The sequence below is a fragment of the Clytia hemisphaerica genome, unplaced genomic scaffold (assembly GCF_902728285.1).
Source record: "Clytia hemisphaerica strain Z4C2 unplaced genomic scaffold, Clytia hemisphaerica genome assembly, whole genome shotgun sequence".
NCBI lineage: Eukaryota > Metazoa > Cnidaria > Hydrozoa > Leptothecata > Clytiidae > Clytia > Clytia hemisphaerica.
Genome location: NW_027103562.1, coordinates 237,633 through 261,535, shown reverse-complemented (window position 1 = coordinate 261,535; position 23,903 = coordinate 237,633). Strand labels below are relative to the sequence as shown.

Genomic DNA, 23,903 nt, shown 5'->3' with positions numbered 1-23,903 from the left:
TGTGTACTGATTTCTTTTTGTTTACTGGGCCTCTTTAAAGTTTACTAAAAATTGTGTACTGTTTTTTTTATTGTTTACTGCCTTTTTCAATGTGTACTAAAAATTGTGTACTGTTTTTTTATTGTTTACTGCCTTTTTCAATGTGTACTAAAAATTGTGTACTGTTAATTTATTGTTTACTCATTTTTTCAATGTGTACTGAAAAAAGTGTACCACTTTTTCATAGCTTACTGGTACTGCGAACTGTTTGGTCAGATGTTTACTTTATGTTTACTATGTTTACTTCAAATTTACTTGATGTGTACTACATGTTTACTACATGCGTACTGAATTTTTCCTTAAGGGCTTACTTGGATAACTTGGAAACAAACCACCAAAACGATTCTTCTTTGTTTGATGATGACATTCAGTGTTTCTTTTTCATTCAGGGGTATCCACAAATATTCAGTCACTTGCCTTGTCACCACAATTTAAGTATAATATACAGGCAAATTGCAGTTAGTTTGTTCTGAAAGTTGACAAATATTGTGTCCATCCTGCTGTTTTTTTCAACCAACCAACAGGGAAACAAAACAGACTTCATAATTAACCATTTCGTCAAAAACCAAAGAAAAATTGAGAAGGCGAGCAACAGTTGTTGTACGAAGGTAGGCTATAGTTTGTTTGGCAAAAACAGCAGTTTAATCATCATGTAGAAGGTATAGATAACTCTCTTTGTTGTTGTACCAGCAGAAGAAAATTGAGGATCCAAATCAATGTCATTCCAATCCAATCCACAGCAAGCTGATGTGCTGGCAAGGGCAAGACGCAAGAAGAGAAAGTTTTTTGTTGGTAGGCAATAGCAACCGGTCCAAATAAATAAACGCGCGGGAAAACGGGGAAAACAAACCAATCATAGGAGTTCTTTTGCTGCGACATGAGGATTCAGTTTCAAAAGCGATGCGATCTGAGGAAACACGAGAATTTGGTGTCATGTAGTCATACACGAACACTGAATTTTCAAAAATGTTTAGCGATATAGGGCAATTTAGTATATCACGCGCACATTTTACCAAACGAGATACGCGCTGCGCGCGCAATAATTAAGAAATTTGTAAAAAATTTTTTTTTTTTGGTTTTAATGTTCTGGTTTTAAGTATTTTACTGTTTCTTTCTTTATCTGCGTGCCAGAGAGTGTGGTACTTTTTGCGGGGGCCTGGGCCTTTAGATTTCAACTGGGACCTGAACCTTACTGAAAGTGGGGGGACCTAGAACTCTATTCGGAGCCATGCACTGTGTTCAAGTTTTGTTTTATCTATCGTGTATGCTATGTTTTTTTTTTGCATTTGGGGTGGCTTTGGGTGTGTTGGCTTACCTTCGGTAACCTTAGAGCCTCCTTACATTCCTAGTGTCATTGTCCTGGCTGCTCAGCCCATACAGTGCACAGGATATCATGGCTCACTTGTTTGATCAGAATTAAGGTACACAGCACATCCCCAATGTTACCCCAAAGCAATTCATCGATTTTCATGTTATTTCATTTAATAAATTTCGGCTTCATTCAATTATCTTGTCTCCATTTATTCCCACTCAGATCCATGCTAGGCAAAACAGGATCTTCATTTCGAACAACAGACTAAGTAAATCTAATTCAGCCTTATCCTTTGATCCCCATTAGGTATGTAAAACAGGATCATCATTTTGGCATACTACTCATGATACTTTTACTGTGCTCATTTAGAGCAATTTTATCAATCATTTCCCACAGGTCAGATAATTAATTGGAGCTAATTTATTAGCTTAGGTTAATTATCGAACCTGCTTCTCCCGCACACAGATTCCCATGATTAGCATCCGACTTTAACGGGTCAATATTCCCGCCAATACTTTTCCGCCATGTTATTTCTCAATGATCGGCTGACGGCAATTATCTCTGGAACCATGGCCAGCGTAGATCCTACAAATAGACTCCACTTGTATTCTCCACCTCTGCCAAATAACTTAAAATAATTTTACCGCCCACCCACCCAACATATGTTGTTTTTTGGTTTGCTCCCTTTTTTTTTTTTCTCTCTTTAGGTGAACACGACGGGTCGATGTCATCAACCAATCACCACCCAGCGCCTCGGACCTAGAGTTTTTCCTGATGGCAGGTTTTTTAGCCCAAGGACCAACCATTTGGGATGTGCTGTGTAATTACTAACCGGTAGTTTTTATCTCAAATCTACCCTTTTCACAAATCCTAATAATATGGTCTCTTACACTGGCTCGGCCACGGTCCACAGTGCTTACAGATACTATTTACACTGGCTCGGCCACGGTCCACAGTGCTTACAGATACTATTTACACTGGCTCGGCGTCGGTCCACAGTGCTTACAGATACTATTTACACTGGCTCGGCCTCGGTCCACAGTGCTTACAGATACTATTTACACTGGCTCGGCCACGGTCCACAGTGCTTACAGATACTATTTACACTGGCTCGGCCTCGGTCCACAGTGCTTACAGATACTATTTACACTGGCTCGGCCTCGGTCCACAGTGCTTACAGATACTATTTACACTGGCTCGGCCACGGTCCACAGTGCTTACAGATGCTATTTACACTGCTTGGCCTCGGTCCACAGTACTTACAGATGCTATTGACACTGCTTGGCCACGGTCCACAGTGATATTTTTAAGGTGTGTTGGCTTACCTTCGGTAACCTTAGAGCCTCCTTACATTCCTAGTGTCATTGTCCTGGCTGCTCAGCCCATACAGTGCACAGGATATCATGGCTCACTTGTTTGATCAGAATTAAGGTACACAGCACATCCCCAATGTTACCCCAAAGCAATTCATCGATTTTCATGTTATTTCATTTAATAAATTTCGGCTTCATTCAATTATCTTGTCTCCATTTATTCCCACTCAGATCCATGCTAGGCAAAACAGGATCTTCATTTCGAACAACACACTAAGTAAATCTAATTCAGCCTTATCCTTTGATCCCCATTAGGTATGTAAAACAGGATCATCATTTTGGCATACTACTCATGATACTTTTACTGTGTTCATTTCGAGCAATTTTATCAATCATTTCCCACAGGTCAGATTAATGGAAAATATGAAATGTAATCCAAATGTATTTAGAGTTTTCCTTTAAATTGGATTACATTTAAAACACTTCATGAAATTGATTGATGTAAATCAAATGTAATTCGATTTTTTTCTTTCATTGGATTACATTTAAATCAATGTTTAGAAAAAGGGGTTACGCGCGCTCCAGAACGCTTAAGTACGTTCCTCCACTCTGTTTGCGTTGCAAAAATATGTTTGGGAAACACAGAATAGCTCCATCGAGTGTTTTGGATAAGATATCTGTGACCTTAACAGACCGACCTAGCACGGTAAGTTTTTTCAAAATATAAAAAGAACGCCGTTTACTAGTTAACCCATGATAGTTCTTGGTTAGGGTAGACTCTTGAGGGGACTGAGCACTAGCAAAAAGTGAAAAACAACAGGTCAGATTCACAGCTTTTTAGTTGGACACTCTTTTGAAACTTTTACCCGATTTTTTATCTCCGACCGAATTTGTTTAAAGGATATAGAATTTCAAGTCCAAAATATTTAATGATTTTCAAAATATTTGAAAAACACGCAGATTGGGAGGAACTTAGTACTAAGTCTTTCAAAAAGAGCCTAAGAGCAACTAAATTAGTTTGTGTTAATTGCCGATCATTATGATGAATTGATGAATTGGAAAATTTATAAATTATTAAATTTTTTTGTAATTTAATTTTATTGAATAGGTATTTTTAAATTCATTATGAACAATTGGAAATAAATAACATTTTACAAATAAATAAAATTTTTACAAATAATTGAACTATTTTAAATCAATAAATAATCTTTTGATTATAAATATTACCATAAATTTTGATTGCACTTTAATCCCTGTTGTTCATCAGTAATTGGCCCGTAATCGGTTAAATTGTTAGTTATTAAACTCTAGTGCAAAGACGAAAAGTACAAAATGGAAAAAAGCTCCAGTGTAAAAACGAAAAAAGTGGCTTTTGTCTCCCACTTTTACTTTATATTACATCTCATCAAGAAGAATGTAAAATGGAGATAAAGCAGCGAGATCAAAATGTTGGACGAAAGCACAAAAAAAAAAAAAACGTTTTATTGGACGAAGGAGCTCAAGGATACTACCAGACGAAAACAACGTAATAGACACCGAAGGAAAGAGGACATCAAAACTGTATTATTTTCGCAAAACCTGGACATAAAATCTTGACTGAGGAACAAGCGAAAAAATAAGGACTCAAATCTGAAGTAAATAAACTACGAGAAGGAACTACAAAAGAAGATATTGAAAAAGAAGGACTCTTCTAATGCGAAAATACTAATGATCCCCACCTTTACAATATTCAAAACATATGGCATGACAAAGGCATTACGACTAATAATCATCGTCATAAAAATCACCCTTGCTCCAAGAATAACCATCGCTATTCTTGGAATATGGGTGATAATTATTACGGCGATTATTAGCACGCTCAAAATTGTCACTCGGCCGATTATAACCACTGGAGGCAGTACTGGAACTTCTTGACTCTTCGCTCTGGAAGGAGTCAAGATTCCCAGTACTCTTCCACTGTTTAAAATTGGCCGAGTTGATCTCTTTTGAGGGAATACGTTTGTCATGACATGTGCTTTTGAAATTGCGAAAGGTGGGGATATTACCTTTTAATTTCCACAATTCGGCAACTTTCGGCTTTAGTTTTTCAATATCTTCTTTCATCTTCTTGTTCTCCTCTCGTATTTCAGATTCGAATTCTTCTTGTTTCACTTGTTCCTCAGTCAAGACTTTATGTCCAGGCTTGCTAAGGTACAGTTTTGATGGCCATCCTTCCTTCGGCATCCATATGTTATTGTCTTCGTCTGGTAGCAGGACCGACTAAACCCCTTCATCCGTTAGATACGTTAGGTACATGGCGCTTTCGTCCAACGTTTTTATCTCCCGCAACGGTATCGCTGGTCTCTCCCGTTTGGATTTCGACTTCTTTCTTTCTTTAAAATGAGCCTTTAAGGTCACAACGACCAAGTTGAACAAAACGATTGTTACGAAAGACATGATGACTGTGAGTTTAGTGTCTGGAAATGGAAAAAAATATCATTAGCGAAGTGCCTAAAATAAACCTAGCCTGGGTACTCTCTAAACGAATAGGGTTGAAATTATGGAGGCATAAAAAATTGAAGGATTTTTTCTTTGAGAGTGGCTGGGGCAAATAAAGGATATTTGCTTTCTTGACAAATAGATAATCTCTGAATAGTCAAAGATGTTCATTTATTATTAGAGACAAAAGTACGCACTTGAATCAGAAGAGCTTTGTCAAAATTAATAGACATACCTGTTGTAAGTTATTTACACACCAGGGAGTGGAGAGGTTGACAGTAAGCTTAACGTCTTAACCAGAACAAAAGCTGTATGGAATCGCCCTTTTGTTTTATACTGTTTCAACAGTCGGATATTGGATAAACGAACGTTCGATTCAACTTTCGAATCAGAGAAGTTTCCGCATACGTCCGCAAAAAAAATTTCCAGCTCCATTTCTAAAAAAGAGATAAAAGAACGTTCGAATGAGAAGTTTCCGTGTACGTCCGAAAAATAAAATTAGAGCTCGATTTCTAAAAAGGATAAATGAACGTTCGAATAAGAAGTTTCCGTGTACGTCCGAAAAATAAAATTAGAGCTCGATTTCTAAAAAGGATAAAAGAACGTTCGAATGAGAAAAGCTTCCCTGTACGTCCGAAAAATAAAATTAGAGCTCGATTTCTAAAAAGGATAAATAAACGTTCGAATGAGAAAAGCTTCCCTGTACGTCCGAAAAAAACAAAATTAGAGCTCGATTTTTAAAAAGAGATAAAAATAAAAGACTGTGTACATCCACAAAGTAAAAGGGTTAATCGATACCCATAAAAGGCAACTAAAGTTTGGTCTTTAAATGCCAAAATTTTACCCCAAATTCAAATTGAAACATTTTTTAAGTTTTCCTGAACACTTGCAATGTTTCCCCTCAATGTTCCCCTGTCTTAGTCATGGTGAAACATTTTGCTTATTTTTAACTGATAGTACCAGAGAGCTTATTTTAGAAGACATGCTTGGGTCAGCCTTGCGTGGATGGTTTCACACCCATATCTCTCTTCAGTTGATTTTACAGTGAAAGTTTCTAAAACCCAAATGTTTTTCATTCACACTTGAAAATGTTACAAAAATAGGAATTATTTTTGACCTCCGAACAAATTATTTAAATACCTGTTTATGGGCGCTAAAAATTCCAAAGTTATCCTATATTTCAACCCAAATGTCATAACCAAGGATTTGAAATCCTTATGCCATGAAAAGACAAGGGAGGTAGAAAATATTTAAAATTAAATATGAACTGACCTTTGATGATGATCTTTTGTAAACTGATGGAAAGATTTGTTCATTTATATAGACGAACACGAACAGTACTTGAAACTGGATTTCCTATCACAATAAGTATGAAGATGAAGATGCTCTGAAAAGAGGGGAAAAAAATTAATTTGAATATTTGGAGATGAGTTTTAACATTCTAAATACGTTCCTGCGACTATACGACTGCCAACGTATTGCTAATTGTTGCCAGGTTTCACGATTTCTTCACTTTCACTTTCATATCTAAAAAGAATACAGAGATTTATAAATATAGATATAATTGAAATTTGTTTTGTTTCAGATTGTGCTATCAAATCTTTGAGATCAGTGACTTTCACTCAAGTCTCAACTTTAACAAAAGAATTGAAAACCGTTTTAGTCCAGAACCTCATCACTTTTACTTTCTCTGTAATGAATTGATCACTTGCAGTATAGAATAAGAAAAAAATTTTCTACCGATCCCCTGCACATAAACGTATCAACTAACCACTTCTACTTATGTGTAAGTGTATCACGACTGCCAAGTACGCTCATTGTAGCCAGTTTTTACTGCTTACAGTATACTGGAATGAATGATGTAATCGGATAAACAGATAGAATGCAAATTTTATATGAGAGACATAAAATTTAAAAATATGTTCACATAGAGCTAATTTGAATATAGGTTGTCTGAATCGTCATTTGATGGAGCATCTGGCTTTTTTTCAGTGGTCCTCCCTTCCTCCCTTTGCAACCACTTTAACACCTTCCCTTTTATTCATAATTTTAATAGAAATCTGTAGAAAATGATGGAACACTCTAGGCTTGGTTAATACACGTTTTTTTTTTTATAAGGAACACGTTTATAAGGAACTCGAGGCTGAAAATGGTTCAAAAAATAAGGAATTGTTAAGGAACTGCTCAGGCTGAGAATAAGTGGATTTGAAAATAATGTACCTTATTGGGACTAGTTTGACCAAATTTTGATCTTTCAAGGGGCAAAAAGTTCAAAATTTCCTATGTAGTAAGGAACTCGATAAGGAACTTTGAGACTGAAATTCTCTGTAAAAATAAGGAACTCCAGGCTCAGAGCAAAGTTAAGGTTCCTTATAAAAAAAAAACGTGTATTGCCATAGGAGTTAGTATAGAAATATGTGGAACATTGATTAGTTGAACTCTAAGCTTGATCATTTTTGCAATATGATTAAAAATAAAAATATGTGGAACATTGATGGAACACTCTAGGCTTGATCATTTTGCCATAGGAGTAAGTATAGAAATATGTGAAACATTGATTGATGGAACTCTAAGCTTGGTCAATCTTGCAATATGAGTAAAAATAAAAATCTGTGGAGCATTGGTGGAACACTCTAGGCTTGATCAATTTTGCCATAGGAGTGAGTATAGAAAGCTGTGGAACATTGATTAACTCTAGGCTTGGTTAATTTTGCCATAGGAGTTAGTATAGAAATCTGTGGAACATTGATTAATGGAACTCTAAGCTTGATCATTTTTGCAATATGAATAAAAATAAAAATATGTGGAACATTGATGGAACACTCTAGACTTGATCAATTTTGCCATAGAAGTCAGTAAGAAAACTGTGGGACATTGATGGAACTCTAGGGTTGACGAAATTTGCCTGGTAGTTATCGAAATGTAAAAATTGTGAAAGATTGAATACATTGAATGAAATGAGAACTCTACATAGATGCCATTCTAGGCGTTGAATTTTCATTTTTAAATTATGTGTGTTTTTGATGAAATTTTCAGTTAGTACCTTGTTTTTGAATTGAGCAGAATACGCAGCTACAGTTTTGGCTTTCACTGGTACATACACTTGTTATAATGCCATCGTTACATTCTATGTCAAATTCTTGCAAAAGTTCCAGATATTTTGTCTTATCCGTAAGATGTTTATATCTTTTGATAGTATCCTCTGATAATTTATGTAATCTTTTTTCTTCATTCCGACGATTTTCGATTTGTGGGTGGTGTTTATGTAAGTTAAACGATCCTGTGGGATGCGATTAATCAGACACCATCTATCATCACTTTCGGCTCTCGATAAAGCAGTATATGTTATACCTAAGCTTTGTTGTTCCATATATTTCTCTTCTTGTATTTTCACTCTCATGTATTCTGCAGGTTGGCCTTTCCCAACAGTGATGCCTTGCGCCTTGGCAATTGGAAGGGAATAGCCAGGCATCAAGGGTAAGCCGGTTCGACTACAACATTCACTTTCACATTTAGAACGGATCGCAATTATAGGAACAAATTTTGGATTATCGATATCCCAAGGAGGTCCAGTATACTTTGGAAAATACACAACAACTGCTTCAGGAAACTGCGGGGGAGATGCATCTTTCTCATATAAAATAGCTTTCACAATGCCAACTGCACCATTGTGCAGGCCATAAGGGGTGAATGCCTTTTGATTTTTTGTCAATATAACCTTCGAGTTCACAGCAATCGTGGCTTTAGGTGCTATTTGACCAACTTGTTTGTCTCCTTTCTTATGATGATAACCTCGACCAGTAGATGGTATTATAGCAACAGGGGCATTTAATTTGGCTAGGTTTTCTCTATTCTCTTTGTTGACTTCACGCCAAGTTTCGTGCAAAGTAATTGTTGTTTCTGCATTTTCATAATTCTGTTTTTCAATCTTAGGAAGTTCTTTTTCATACCTGTCATTTACAGCAAGCCAATCCTGTTGGGTTATTGTGCCACCTCTTATTCTCAATAGCCTTTCCAGAAACATTTTCTCGCTTTCTTTTTGTCTCATGGTCTGATGAAGCAATATAACATCATGGAAGTTTCTGTAAACAGTAAATCCAGCAAGTTCATCAGGGGCAGCATTCTTAGCAGGGCGAATGTGGAGGTCTAGCTTCTTGACTGGACCAAGCTGACCGAGATCACCAAATAATTGACAACTGGAATTGCTCCGAAAGTATGGTCATAATTATTGGTTGCTTGAGAAAATCTTTCACTAGTCCACCCAAGAAGCCTTTTTGAAAACATGCTACGTTCATCCATATTTAAAACCATCAATTCAAGTTCCTTACCTCTGTACCCAATAGTTTCCCAAAGCTTTCTCAAGGCCTTTTGATTTAATGGATAGTCACTCATTTGAGCTGACTTAAGGTCGTTGGTCTTGGATTTTGAGAGGGGAGGTGTGGTAGAATGAACAGTTCGACCACCTGGGAGAAGTAGACTGGCTGTTCCAGTAGGAGCAAGATTCAACACTGCATTATTTCTATGACGCAATCTCCTTGCTATAAAACTTATTGCTTTTATAATGTAAGTTTTTCCTGTGCCCGCAGTTCCCTGAACCAATAAGCGTAATGGTTCAGGGCTTTCCCCTCTATGAACTGACAGTAATCTGTCAAGGTTGATAGATATTATCAGTCTCTGCAGCTCATTAGCCAGAAGTAGATTAATTTGTGGCAAATCACATCTACCATAAGAACTAACAGTTTGTTTCTCAACTTCAGAATCCATATCGTCTAGCCAAGAGCCAACATTGTCTGGCCAAGTGCCTCCTAAGCATTGTATAGCATACTCATGCCAATCAAAGTCTGGTCCTCCATCAAATAGTGGCACCTCTACTTCTTCAACGGTTGAAGGATTGGCATCTTTTAATTCATTTAAAAGTTCATTAGCTAAATTCATTTCTCTCATTTGAGAGTCTTGTGAGAAGGCACTAGAACAGTACGAATATTGAGATTCAGGCTGTGAATTTTGATTTGTGTCGATATTTGCCTGTTCAGTGTGTCTTTTTCTTCTTTGTTCTCGCTCTACTTTTTCATCATGCCTCCTTTTTGCAGATTGTACATTTTCTTTTACAACTTCTGGACATTGTTCTGTATCAGTGAATCGTGCAAATGCATCAACAAAAGTTCATCCTCTAACTTCAAGTCTTCAGGTTTTGTCCAAGTTCCAGGTGAAAAGATTATTAGCATTGCTTGACAATAGACATCTGAAAGAGGCCAAATAGGATTAATTTGTGTACCTGTAAAAACAGGGCAGTGATCCACAGAGCAACATGTCCTACAGGAACACTCCATAACAAATTCATATAGTGTCTGTGTAGGATTCTTTTGTCTGCGCTCAGCGCTCAGAAACTTATCAATTGCAATTTTTTGCGTCAAGTTTTCGCCATCAGGCTTTTTGCTAACAGGCCTAAATCCACTCAAGCCAACAGATTGAAACCTTCGTGTACAATGCCACAGCTTCCCTCCGGAATTTATAAAGTCACAACAAGCTGCTGGAGTATCAATTTTTCCAAGTATCCTATTAAGAAGTTTTAATACGATACTCTTAATTGATGCATTTAGGTCTGAGCTATCTAGCAGGTGGCCATAGATTGTAACTAGATCATCTGTTGCAGCAGCACCTTTGCATGCGTACGATGTAATATACTTTTGCAAATTTAATAGATCTTGATCTATTAATGCCTGAGTGTCACAGTTGGCCATCCAGGATAATAAATGAAACACATGGAACACAGATGATTGAAAAACAGGTATAAAGCTGTGATACTGTATTTTCTTTCTTTTCTCATCTGTCATGAAAGTTTTATACATTTTATATGTTTTAATCATATATTTTTTGCTTTAATTCAGGTAGTTAAAGCAGTCAATGTAGACATGAGACTCCCAGAGTTAGTTTCAAATATGAGCACTTTGACACCAGAGTGGAGTTTTTATAACAAACTAGTTGGAAAAAGGTATATATTTAAGCTGAAAGCAAAAAGACCCCTTACAAAAATATTTGAAAATACAAACCCCTAGGATTAGGGGGAGAAACTATAAGTTAACGGTTTTCTTTCATGAGAAATGCATGAAAATGTGCCAACAACCACAACCCCACTATTTTATTACCATGGTAGATTATTTATTTCCACAGTATTACCAGTATCTACAGTAATACTACATAGAATTGTTCCAATTTTGGTTTTTACTCAAGCTTTAGCAAAAAAAAAATCATTTATTTGATTTTTTTTAACACTTTAGAGATGCTGAAAATGAATTTCAATGTCATGGACCCTTCACAACTCTCACAGAGACCCCTAACATTCCTCAACTCAAGGATTTGTCAATCAAGGGTAATTAAACATAATACTATATATTAAATACCAAAACCTTTAGCTATAGGTTTATTGTGTTCAAAAATTGATTTAAAGTTTTCGGATCAAATTGATAAAACGAATTCAGAGAGATCTCAGAGCCCTTGAAGACGAGCTGCATTGTTTGCTAGAGATTTTAGAACTCCTGATTAACAAATTTATGATTTATTTCTCGTGAGTAAAAGTTACTTTGATTGAGGTTTTTGCATTGTATTCTAGAGATACTTTGTATGAATTCCAAAGACTACAAACAAAATGCTTTGCTCTTAAATCTGAAAAATATACCCGCTCACCATCAAGAGACAACGCTGCCATTCATTTCGATTTTCATGGTGACAACAAGTTTGGTTTGATTAACTATTTTATACAGGTATATGTACATAAAATTTTCATGTAAATACACGGTCAGCTTCAGACTATACATGATTTCAATCTAATTTACTCGTAATTCACAGAGATTCTAAATCTGAATATATTATTAAATTTCAATGTTTTATTTGTACTTAATTATGTAATTATTAAATGAATTACAAAATTATTTATTTATGTAGTCAAAATTTTGACCGCATTTTTACAGACCAGTGTAATGTCAAATTTTGTTATGCTAGATTTTTAAACCAAACTGGGACATATACTTATTTGTATTAACTTTGAGGCCTTTTTAAGAAATAAAGAATGTATGAAACTGATGTAATATTAAATGTATTAATTCACTCAGCATGACATTGCCTTACGTATCTTGGTTAAGCGAACTATTCGGTCCAAAAATTTGAAGTTATAGATTTATAGATAATATTTCATCAAAAATATATTTCAAAACCAAAAAATTAAAAATCCATAACTCGGAGTTTCATGCTCTAAGCAATCATCAGATGTAACTAAAAAATTAAAGACAGTCCAGACAGTTTCCGTTTAGAGGACATTCATTTTTTGCACGACAGTTGCAGGTTTCATGGGTGGTATCATTGGCTGTTTTGAATGTCCTCTAAACGGAAACTGTCTGGATAAGCATTTAATATACCAATGCACGGTAAAATCCTCCCCAGACGACGAGGGTGTCAACTACATCGGCCTTACCGAAAATACATTCAAAACGAGATGGAACCAACACAAACATACTTTTAGGTATGAGGAAAAAGAGAATTCCACTGAACTTTCAAAGCACGTATGGAAACTACAGCGCAAAAACATTTCGCCCCTGTTATCCTGGAAAGTCATCGATCATGCAAAACCCTATTCAAATGGGGGAAATCGTGCAACCTTTGCATGACCGAAAAGTACCATATAATTACTTCCAAAGACAAACTTATAAACAAAAGAACCGAACTTATCTCCACTTGCCGTCATATGAGCAAATTCTTTTTAAAAAACTTTAAAGACGTCCCTCCGGACACATTTGATGTCCTTCGTGACAATTCATAGTTTTACGATTTTATCACTTTTTTACGACTTTTTAATCAGCATTTTACCAACTTTGTAACATATGTTTTCACACAGCTTTTTAATTTTTTAGTTACATCTGATGATTGCTTAGAGCATGAAACTCCGAGTTATGGATTTTTAATTTTTTGGTTTTGAAATATATTTTTGATTAAAGAAGCTCTACTCCTGGTTGGTTTTATCGAGCACTCTTTGAATATGATTTCACCTTATTTGATAGATAATATTTCATGTTTTAGGTAAACGAACGTGAGCATATTTTGGCTGTCTTGAATTTATTGACGATGGTAGATGAAGTTCCTTACGGAAAATTTAATGATGAGACTTTCCATGTATCTCACATAAAGTCTTTTAAAAGGTATATCTATTCGTTTTTTTTTCTTTTTTTACTCTTTTATTAATAGAAATATAACGTCAAAATATAAAATAAGGGAAAAAAAGTAAATGTCCATCTTAGAGGTGGTAAAACATATTTAGGCTGAAAAAATGCTCAAATATATCTGTTGCTCCAGGAAGATTAGTCCTTCTGAAATCATTTCTTAATTATTGTTCTTTGTTCTAGGTCAGATGAGTATGTAGCTATCAAAGTAGGCAGCATTTTGGACAAAAAAGTTTGTCTAACCAAGAACGACACTATATTTTTAGTTGATTTTGTGAACAGTAATGAAAGTGATTAAGAAGAAATAGAATTTTAGGCCATTTTTCGACGTTTTCGTTGTGCCATTTTCCTGAGAGTGGATTTAATTTCGAGAATGAGCCTGAAATCAGCTAAAAGTGGTCTTGAAACGGTAATTATCTACAAAAATAGAAGATATAGGGTGGGTTTTCTTTCTAAATACAATTTCAAAAATTTCCTGTCGATTTAATTTTGCTAGTCAGCAATCTTCTTATAAGTATTTTTCTGGTAATAATTTTTAATTATTATTCTGATAATTATCGAAATAAAAATTGAAAGTATCATAATTTTTCTATCCCCAACGTACTAAAAATCAAATAAGTGGAAAGAAATTAAATAAAAATTATTCATAAGTTCACTAAACGAAATTTTGCTAATTACACTTCTTTCCCTGTGTGCTTAAAAAAGAGTGTATTTTAAGTGGCTAGCCATGAAAAATATTCAATACTTTTAGATAGTATTTATTGATATTTCCCCCCAGAAGCCTATCAAACAGAACGGTATAACAGTTAACATGAAATGTCTTTCATTAGTTACACGGTCTTCTTGAGGTGGGATACGGGATATACTCAATCTATAATTGTAGCAGCACATTATCACTCGTCGTGAAAATAACCTCGTAATCTTTTTTTGTTATAGACAATGAATAATAACTAATGATAAAAATAATAAATGATTGGATCGCTGATGTTACTGATCAAGTCGGAGAATTGAATGGTGGAGATTTTTAACATTGCTACTGACAGCTACTCTTAGGTGCCAAATAAACGGGGGGGTTCGAGTAAATGGGGGGGGGTTGGAAAAATTTTTCAAATTAAATAAACGGGGGGGACCTAATTACCGGGGGTTGGAAAATGGACCTTTAAAAACCCTAAAAGGGTCAAATTTAGGCTTTTTAGAGTAAAACAAGGAATTTTCCTTTTTGTAGCTGGGAATTTTTTCAAAATTAATAAATGGGGGGGGTCCTAATAAGGTCCGGGGGGGGGGGTTGGAAAAAAATCGAAAAATTAACAAGCGGGGGGGGGGGGCGTTTATTTGGCACCTAAGAGTACTGAACATCTTAGAGAGACTCACTCATTGGTGGACAATCAATTATTGAATAAGTGAGTCTATTGGGCCTTTCCAGAAAAAAGATTGAGCAGGGAGATGGAGGATATGTGGTTAACAGGAAATCAACCCATGTCCAGAGGTAAATTTACGATGTCCGGGGTCAAGTTACCTTTTCGTCCAGGGGTAGTACTACTCTCCGGGTGGTTGAAAGAGCTTTTATCCTCCTTCCCCTGCACATTCCTTTTCGGGATGGTATTTAGGCAAGTTTATTTTATTGAAATATGGTAATTTTGCAAATGGAAACTTTGATAAATCGGGTGCTTCTGGGTGGTTGTTATCTTTAATATTTTCTTATACAAGGTTGATGGGCTCATGCTTTTTTCCTTCTTTTTTCCCGTCGTTCAAGGGTTTTTTTGTTATTAAAGGTTAATTTTATTTTCATAACCAGGTAGATCTATCAAAGTATAGGTTGTCTTCTATGAATGTTTGACTAGACTACAGTTGGTAGCAAAGTTTTTATGAGAATAATCTAATGGTGTGATACAAATAGGTCGATAGGTTATAGAAACCATTTTCTGTTTTGTTTACTTGATTTTTTCGTGCATATTACATGGAATCAAAGCAAATAAAACGCTAAAAATCAAAAAACTAATTCGAGACCCTTGTATTAGATTTGACACGGCAAGAAACGGCAGACAGGCCTTACAATCTGTAGCATGTAATATTTATGTAATCCAGATCTATTTTCATTTTCGAATGCTGATATTGGAGCTAATTTATTAGCTTAGGTTAATATCGAACCTGCTTCTCCCGCACACAGATTCCCATGATTAGCATCCGACTTTAACGGGTCAATATTCCCGCCAATACTTTTCCGCCATGTTATTTCTCAATGATCGGCTGACGGCAATTATCTCTGGAACCATGGCCAGCGTAGATCCTACAAATAGACTCCACTTGTATTCTCCACCTCTGCCAAATAACTTAAAATAATTTTACACCATGTTGATATGAAATTGAATAAAAAACAAAACTTTAGATCATCTTACTATGGATCAACAAACATCTGTTGTAGTTCTAAAAAATCGAAGAAACAATGAACTGACAGCAACACAACCTGATCTGCCATTTCTATTCGACAAAATCATAACAAACCATCGGCACCGGTATATTTCTTTTAACTTCAATATCAACAAGACGATCAATATGGCCGCTCTTAGAACTCGCAAAGTTACAATCATCTCAAGTTCCAGCCAATGTTACCAACTGCATCAGACGTGGTGAGTTTGTAAACTTGGATTCTTTACCTCCTCAAATGTTTGGGTGAGCTACCAACACCAATAGTTGCCAAATTTTTTTCTATGGGAATAGTATTTTCTGGGTCAGCAATAACCTCGACCAAAAGAGAACTACTCATAAAGGACAAGGCATTTAAGAAGTTGAGATTTTCTTACTTTGTCTTTAGCTTGGACCGCTTTTCACTCAACCGTTACAGTTTTTTTTTTATGGCTTAATCCGCTGTGCTATTTTTACAGTTAATCCTAATGTTGGCAATATACATTTTCTCAGCCTGGTATACTTACGATAAAGCCCTGTCTTGTCTCAGTCTCTTGCTTACCTACACAACTTGCTACAAAAGTTACATTGAGCTCAACCGAGGGTCATATTTCATTCTGTATGTAAGGAACCCAACTTTAAATGTCTTGTGACCCGAAATACTTTCACACCCCTGCCTATTATTACGGAGGATGCCATAAGTTAAATTTAAAGAAGGCCTTTGTAAGGGGACATCTAAGTTAGCTGGAAAACTAGGAGGTCTATTAAGGAGAGGTTTGGAACTTTGATCAACTTAATCACATACAAATATGGTCAGTCTGCTTTATAAGTATAAATAAGTATATACCACCCAAACACGTGTATCATGTTAAAACACTACTATTATATATGTGTTTATTATTATATTGTTGAGTATATTGCAATATTATCGTGGAATCGTTGGCTTGTGACTATACATATGTACTCTTTGATAACTACCTAAGCAACATCAGGCCTGAAGGCCCATTCCTGCTACATGAAATACATCACTTAAGTAGTAAGTTACCTATAAAACAGATTTTCTAGATATTTCATTACAGAAGGGGGATAGGTATAATATAGGGAAATAAGTGAACACAAGAGTTTAACTTTTCAGCAACCACTCCTCTCCCTCCTGCCCTCAGGGGCAAGAGTCTAGCTCCTAGCACAAATAATGCACAAAGTTCAAAATGAGATGCATATTTTAATATAATAGGGGATATCCCAAAATTGGGGTCTTTGTAAGGGTTACCAGATTATCCTAACAATTGGAGGGGATGTGACAATAAGGGTTCAAATAATAAAGGGGGCTGGAAATTTTGGTCAACGTAACCATATACACAGTCTCTTTTTAAAAGCAAATATGAACCTCCGAATACAAAGTAAACAATAAAAACACAAATTATATTTTGTATTGAGAAATTATTGGCTTGTAGCTGTATACATTTTGTTATGTAGTGCATAGAATTAGTTTCCTTCTAAACAGACTACTTACAGATAATAATTTTGTCTTTCCAATACTGTTAAATCTCAGTTAGTTCGGAAGAAATGAACCAAGCACAATCTCCTTTCTTCCCTAATAGGCTCTCATTCCTTTGCTTGCAGGGTTATCAACTTCGTAGAATTTTCTTTGTTGCCCATCTTACTTCTGTAGCCAAGCTTCTCCATCATCTTCATAGCTCTCATCTTATTTATCAAGGTGTTTAGAAGATCTTACCATGGGGCTTACCTTCCTCTGCTCTTAGAATGGGAATTCCTTAAGCTAAGTCCTATTAATTATGTGTTCACTATCCTAGCTTTGTCTACCAACGTGTCTTTTGGATTTGGTTCCTTTTCAGGGACAAGAATCTAACAGTTACTCCCCTTCACGTTTTCATCTGTTTTCTTAGCCAATTGCAAGCTATCCTTCAAGTCTATCAAGTTTATATTATATTTATATTTTCTGGAGTTCTTTACCAAACATGCTGGGTTATTTTTTTCACTTATTGGATTTAATATCTTCAAACTCTATGTGAAGCTAACAATTTAAGGTAACTCGTTTTCTGGACTGCCCAGGTTCCATGGCACATTCAACACCTTCACATTATCTTGGATTATTTTAACACCACTCTAGATTTTCACTTGCTAACAAGGCAATGTTTCAAATCTGCCCCTCTAGTAGCAGTCTTCGAATCACATGTTTTTGTTTTTATTTTTTCTGGAACCACGTTTAAAGTATAGGGGAGCTCAGTTTCTGGCACCTAAATAATGACTCTATTGTTTAAGAACAATAGAATGTTAAGCATAAGAATGTGAAGGGTAGACAAAATATATGAAAGGTGAGAATTATGTACTAGAGTATCAAGTATGCCTGGTCCTTCTTACAGTTTTTACCCAACTTCCCACCGTAAAAAGTGGGGGGGTGCACTAAAGTTCTGGGGGCTGATTACAATAATTAAGAAATTTGTAAAAAATTTTTTTTTTTTGGTTTTAATGTTCTGGTTTTAAGTATTTTACTGTTTCTTTCTTTATCTGCGTGCCAGAGAGTGTGGTACTTTTTGCGGGGGCCTGGGCCTTTAGATTTCAACTGGGACCTGAACCTTACTGAAAGTGGGGGGACCTAGAACTCTATTCGGAGCCATGCACTGTGTTCAAGTTTTGTTTTATCTATCGTGTATGCTATGTTTTTTTTTGCATTTGGGGTGGCTTTAGGTGTGTTGGCTTACCTTCGGTAACCTTAGAGCCTCCTTACATTCCTAGTGTCATTGTCCTGGCTGCTCAGCCCATACAGTGCACAGGATATCATGGCTCACTTGTTTGATCAGAATTAAGGTACACAGCACATCCCAATGTTACCCCAAAGCAATTCATCGATTTTCATGTTATTTCATTTAATAAATTTCGGCTTCATTCAATTATCTTGTCTCCATTTATTCCCACTCAGATCCATGCTAGGCAAAACAGGATCTTCATTCGAACAACAGACTAAGTAAATCTAATTCAGCCTTATCCTTTGATCCCCATTAGGTATGTAAAACAGGATCATCATTTGGCATACTACTCATGATACTTTTACTGTGCTCATTTAGAGCAATTTTATCAATCATTTCCCACAGGTCAGATAATTAATTGGAGCTAATTTATTAGCTTAGGTTAATTATCGAACCTGCTTCTCCCGCACACAGATTCCCATGATTAGCATCCGACTTTTAAACGGGTCAATATTCCCGCCAATACTTTTCCGCCATGTTATTTCTCAATGATCGGCTGACGGCAATTATCTCTGGAACCATGGCCAGCGTAGATCCTACAAATAGACTCCACTTGTATTCTCCACCTCTGCCAAATAACTTAAAATAATTTTACCGCCCACCCACCCAACATATGTTGTTTTTTGGTTTGCTCCCTTTTTTTTTCTTTTCTCTTTTAGGTGAACACGACGGGTCGATGTCATCAACCAATCACCACCCAGTGCCTCGGTCCTAGAGTTTTTCCTGATGGCAGGTTTTTTAGCCCAAGGACCAACCATTTGGGATGTGCTGTGTAATTACTAACCGGTAGTTTTTATCTCAAATCTACCCTTTTCACAAATCCTAATAATATGGTCTCTTACACTGGCTCGGCCACGGTCCACAGTGCTTACAGATACTATTTACACTGGCTCGGCCACGGTCCACAGTGCTTACAGATACTATTTACACTGGCTCGGCGTCGGTCCACAGTGCTTACAGATACTATTTACACTGGCTCGGCCTCGGTCCACAGTGCTTACAGATACTATTTACACTGGCTCGGCCACGGTCCACAGTGCTTACAGATACTATTTACACTGGCTCGGCCTCGGTCCACAGTGCTTACAGATACTATTTACACTGGCTCGGCCTCGGTCCACAGTGCTTACAGATACTATTTACACTGGCTCGGCCACGGTCCACAGTGCTTACAGATGCTATTTACACTGCTTGGCCTCGGTCCACAGTACTTACAGATGCTATTGACACTGCTTGGCCACGGTCCACAGTGATATTTTTAAGGTGTGTTGGCTTACCTTCGGTAACCTTAGAGCCTCCTTACATTCCTAGTGTCATTGTCCTGGCTGCTCAGCCCATACAGTGCACAGGATATCATGGCTCACTTGTTTGATCAGAATTAAGGTACACAGCACATCCCCAATGTTACCCCAAAGCAATTCATCGATTTTCATGTTATTTCATTTAATAAATTTCGGCTTCATTCAATTATCTTGTCTCCATTTATTCCCACTCAGATCCATGCTAGGCAAAACAGGATCTTCATTTCGAACAACACACTAAGTAAATCTAATTCAGCCTTATCCTTTGATCCCCATTAGGTATGTAAAACAGGATCATCATTTTGGCATACTACTCATGATACTTTTACTGTGTTCATTTCGAGCAATTTTATCAATCATTCCCACAGGTCAGATTAATGGAAAATATGAAATGTAATCCAAATGTATTTAGAGTTTTTCTTTAAATTGGATTACATTTAAAAACACTTCATGAAATTGATTGATGTAAATCAAATGTAATTCGATTTTTTTCTTTCATTGGATTACATTTAAATCAATGTTTAGAAAAAGGGGTTACGCGCGCTCCAGAACGCTTAAGTACGTTCCTCCACTCTGTTTGCGTTGCAAAAATATGTTTGGGAAACACAGAATAGCTCCATCGAGTGTTTTGGATAAGATATCTGTGACCTTAACAGACCGACCTAGCACGGTAAGTTTTTTCAAAATATAAAAAGAACGCCGTTTACTAGTTAACCCATGATAGTTCTTGGTTAGGGTAGACTCTTGAGGGGACTGAGCACTAGCAAAAAGTGAAAAACAACAGGCAGATTCACAGCTTTTTAGTTGGACACTCTTTTGAAACTTTTACCCGATTTTTTATCTCCGACCGAATTTGTTTAAAGGATATAGAATTTCAAGTCCAAAATATTTAATGATTTTCAAATATTTGAAAAACACGCAGATTGGGAGGAAACTTAGTACTAAGTCTTTCAAAAAGAGCCTAAGAGCAACTAAATTAGTTTGTGTTAATTGCCGATCATTATGATGAATTGATGAATTGGAAAATTTATAAATTATTAAATTTTTTTGTAATTTAATTTTATTGAATAGGTATTTTTAAATTCATTATGAACAATTGGAAATAAATAACATTTTACAAATAAATAAAATTTTTACAAATAATTGAACTATTTTAAATCAATAAATAATCTTTTGATTATAAATATTACCATAAATTTTGATTGCACTTTAATCCCTGTTGTTCATCAGTAATTGGCCCGTAATCGGTTAAATTGTTAGTTATTAAACTCTAGTGCAAAGACGAAAAGTACAAAATGGAAAAAAGCTCCAGTGTAAAAACGAAAAAAGTGGCTTTTGTCTCCCACTTTTACTTTATATTACATCTCATCAAGAAGAATGTAAAATGGAGATAAAGCAGCGAGATCAAAATGTTGGACGAAAGCACAAAAAAAAAAAAACGTTTTATTGGACGAAGGAGCTCAAGGATACTACCAGACGAAAACAACGTAATAGACACCGAAGGAAAGAGGACATCAAAACTGTATTATTTTCGCAAAACCTGGACATAAAATCTTGACTGAGGAACAAGCGAAAAAAGAAGGACTCAAATCTGAAGTAAATAAACTACGAGAAGGAACTACAAAAGAAGATATTGAAAAACTAATGCGAAAATACTAATGATCCCCACCTTTACAATATTCAAAACATATGGCATGACAAAGGCATTACGACTAATAATCATCGTCATAAAAATCACCCTTGCTCCAAGAATAACCATCGCTATTCTTGGAATATGGGTGATAATTATTACGGCGATTATTAGCACGCTCAAAATTGTCACTCGGCCGATTATAACCACTGGAGGCAGTACTGGAACTTCTTGACTCTTCGCTCTGGAAGGAGTCAAGATTCCCAGTACTCTTCCACTGTTTAAAATTGGCCGAGTTGATCTCTTTTGAGGGAATACGTTTGTCATGACATGTGCTTTTGAAATTGCGAAAGGTGGGGATATTACCTTTTAATTTCCACAATTCGGCAACTTTCGGCTTTAGTTTTTCAATATCTTCTTTCATCTTCTTGTTCTCCTCTCGTATTTCAGATTCGAATTCTTCTTGTTTCACTTGTTCCTCAGTCAAGACTTTATGTCCAGGCTTGCTAAGGTACAGTTTTGATGGCCATCCTTCCTTCGGCATCCATATGTTATTGTCTTCGTCTGGTAGCAGGACCGACTAAACCCCTTCATCCGTTAGATACGTTAGGTACATGGCGCTTTCGTCCAACGTTTTTATCTCCCGCAACGGTATCGCTGGTCTCTCCCGTTTGGATTTCGACTTCTTTCTTTCTTTAAAATGAGCCTTTAAGGTCACAACGACCAAGTTGAACAAAACGATTGTTACGAAAGACATGATGACTGTGAGTTTAGTGTCTGGAAATGGAAAAAAATATCATTAGCGAAGTGCCTAAAATAAACCTAGCCTGGGTACTCTCTAAACGAATAGGGTTGAAATTATGGAGGCATAAAAAATTGAAGGATTTTTTCTTTGAGAGTGGCTGGGGCAAATAAAGGATATTTGCTTTCTTGACAAATAGATAATCTCTGAATAGTCAAAGATGTTCATTTATTATTAGAGACAAAAGTACGCACTTGAATCAGAAGAGCTTTGTCAAAATTAATAGACATACCTGTTGTAAGTTATTTACACACCAGGGAGTGGAGAGGTTGACAGTAAGCTTAACGTCTTAACCAGAACAAAAGCTGTATGGAATCGCCCTTTTGTTTTATACTGTTTCAACAGTCGGATATTGGATAAACGAACGTTCGATTCAACTTTCGAATCAGAGAAGTTTCCGCATACGTCCGCAAAAAAAATTTCCAGCTCCATTTCTAAAAAAGAGATAAAAGAATGTTCGAATAAGAAGTTTCCGTGTACGTCCGAAAAATAAAATTAGAGCTCGATTTCTAAAAAGGATAAATGAACGTTCGAATGAGAAGTTTCCCTGTACGACCGAAAAAATAAAATTAGAGCTCGATTTCTAAAAAGGATAAAAGAACGTTCGAATGAGAAAAGCTTCCCTGTACGTCCGAAAAATAAAATTAGAGCTCGATTTCTAAAAAGGATAAATAAACGTTCGAATGAGAAAAGCTTCCCTGTACGTCCGAAAAAACAAAATTAGAGCTCGATTTTTAAAAAGAGATAAAAATAAAAGATTGTGTACATCCACAAAGTAAAAGGGTTAATCGATACCCATAAAAGGCAGCTAAAGTTTGGTTTTTAAATGCCAAAATCTTACCCCAAATTCAAATTGAAACATTTTTTAAGTTTTCCTGAACACTTGCAATGTTTCCCCTCAATGTTCCCCTGTCTTAGTCATGGTGAAACATTTTGCTTATTTTTAACTGATAGTACCAGAGAGCTTATTTTAGAAGACATGCTTGGGTCAGCCTTGCGTGGATGGTTTCACACCCATATCTCTCTTCAGTTGATTTTACAGTGAAAGTTTCTAAAACCCAAATGTTTTTCATTCACACTTGAAAATGTTACAAAAATAGGAATTATTTTTGACCTCCGAACAAATTATTTAAATACCTGTTTATGGGCGCTAAAAATTCCAAAGTTATCCTATATTTCAACCCAAATGTCATAACCAAGGATTTGAAATCCTTATGCCATGAAAAGACAAGGGAGGTAGAAAATATTTAAAATTAAATATGAACTGACCTTTGATGATGATCTTTTGTAAACTGATGGAAAGATTTGTTCATTTATATAGACGAACACGAACAGTACTTGAAACTGGATTTCCTATCACAATAAGTATGAAGATGAAGATGCTCTGAAAGAGGGGAAAAAAATTAATTTGAATATTTGGAGATGAGTTTTAACATTCTAAATACGTTCCTGCGACTATACGACTGCCAACGTATTGCTAATTGTTGCCAGGTTTCACGATTTCTTCACTTTCACTTTCATATCTAAAAAGAATACAGAGATTTATAAATATAGATATAATTGAAATTTGTTTTGTTTCAGATTGTGCTATCAATCTTTGAGATCAGTGACTTTCACTCAAGTCTCAACTTTAACAAAAGAATTGAA

At 35.9% G+C, this 23,903-nt stretch overlaps 2 long non-coding RNA genes across 2 annotated transcripts; both read right to left on the bottom strand.

Moving 5' to 3' along the window:
* Window positions 1-4,811: 4,811 nt before the first annotated feature.
* On the bottom strand, window positions 4,812-6,738 carry LOC136800584 (uncharacterized). Its single transcript, XR_010845726.1, has 3 exons — window positions 6,415-6,738; window positions 5,378-5,579; window positions 4,812-5,120 (listed from the first exon to the last, which is right to left on the bottom strand). It is a non-coding gene; the product is annotated as an uncharacterized lncRNA (long non-coding RNA).
* A 15,164-nt stretch (window positions 6,739-21,902) lies between these two features.
* Window positions 21,903-23,626, bottom strand: LOC136800583 (uncharacterized). Its single transcript, XR_010845725.1, has 3 exons — window positions 23,526-23,626; window positions 22,489-22,690; window positions 21,903-22,231 (listed from the first exon to the last, which is right to left on the bottom strand). It is a non-coding gene; the product is annotated as an uncharacterized lncRNA (long non-coding RNA).
* Between the last annotated feature and the right edge of the window lie 277 nt (window positions 23,627-23,903).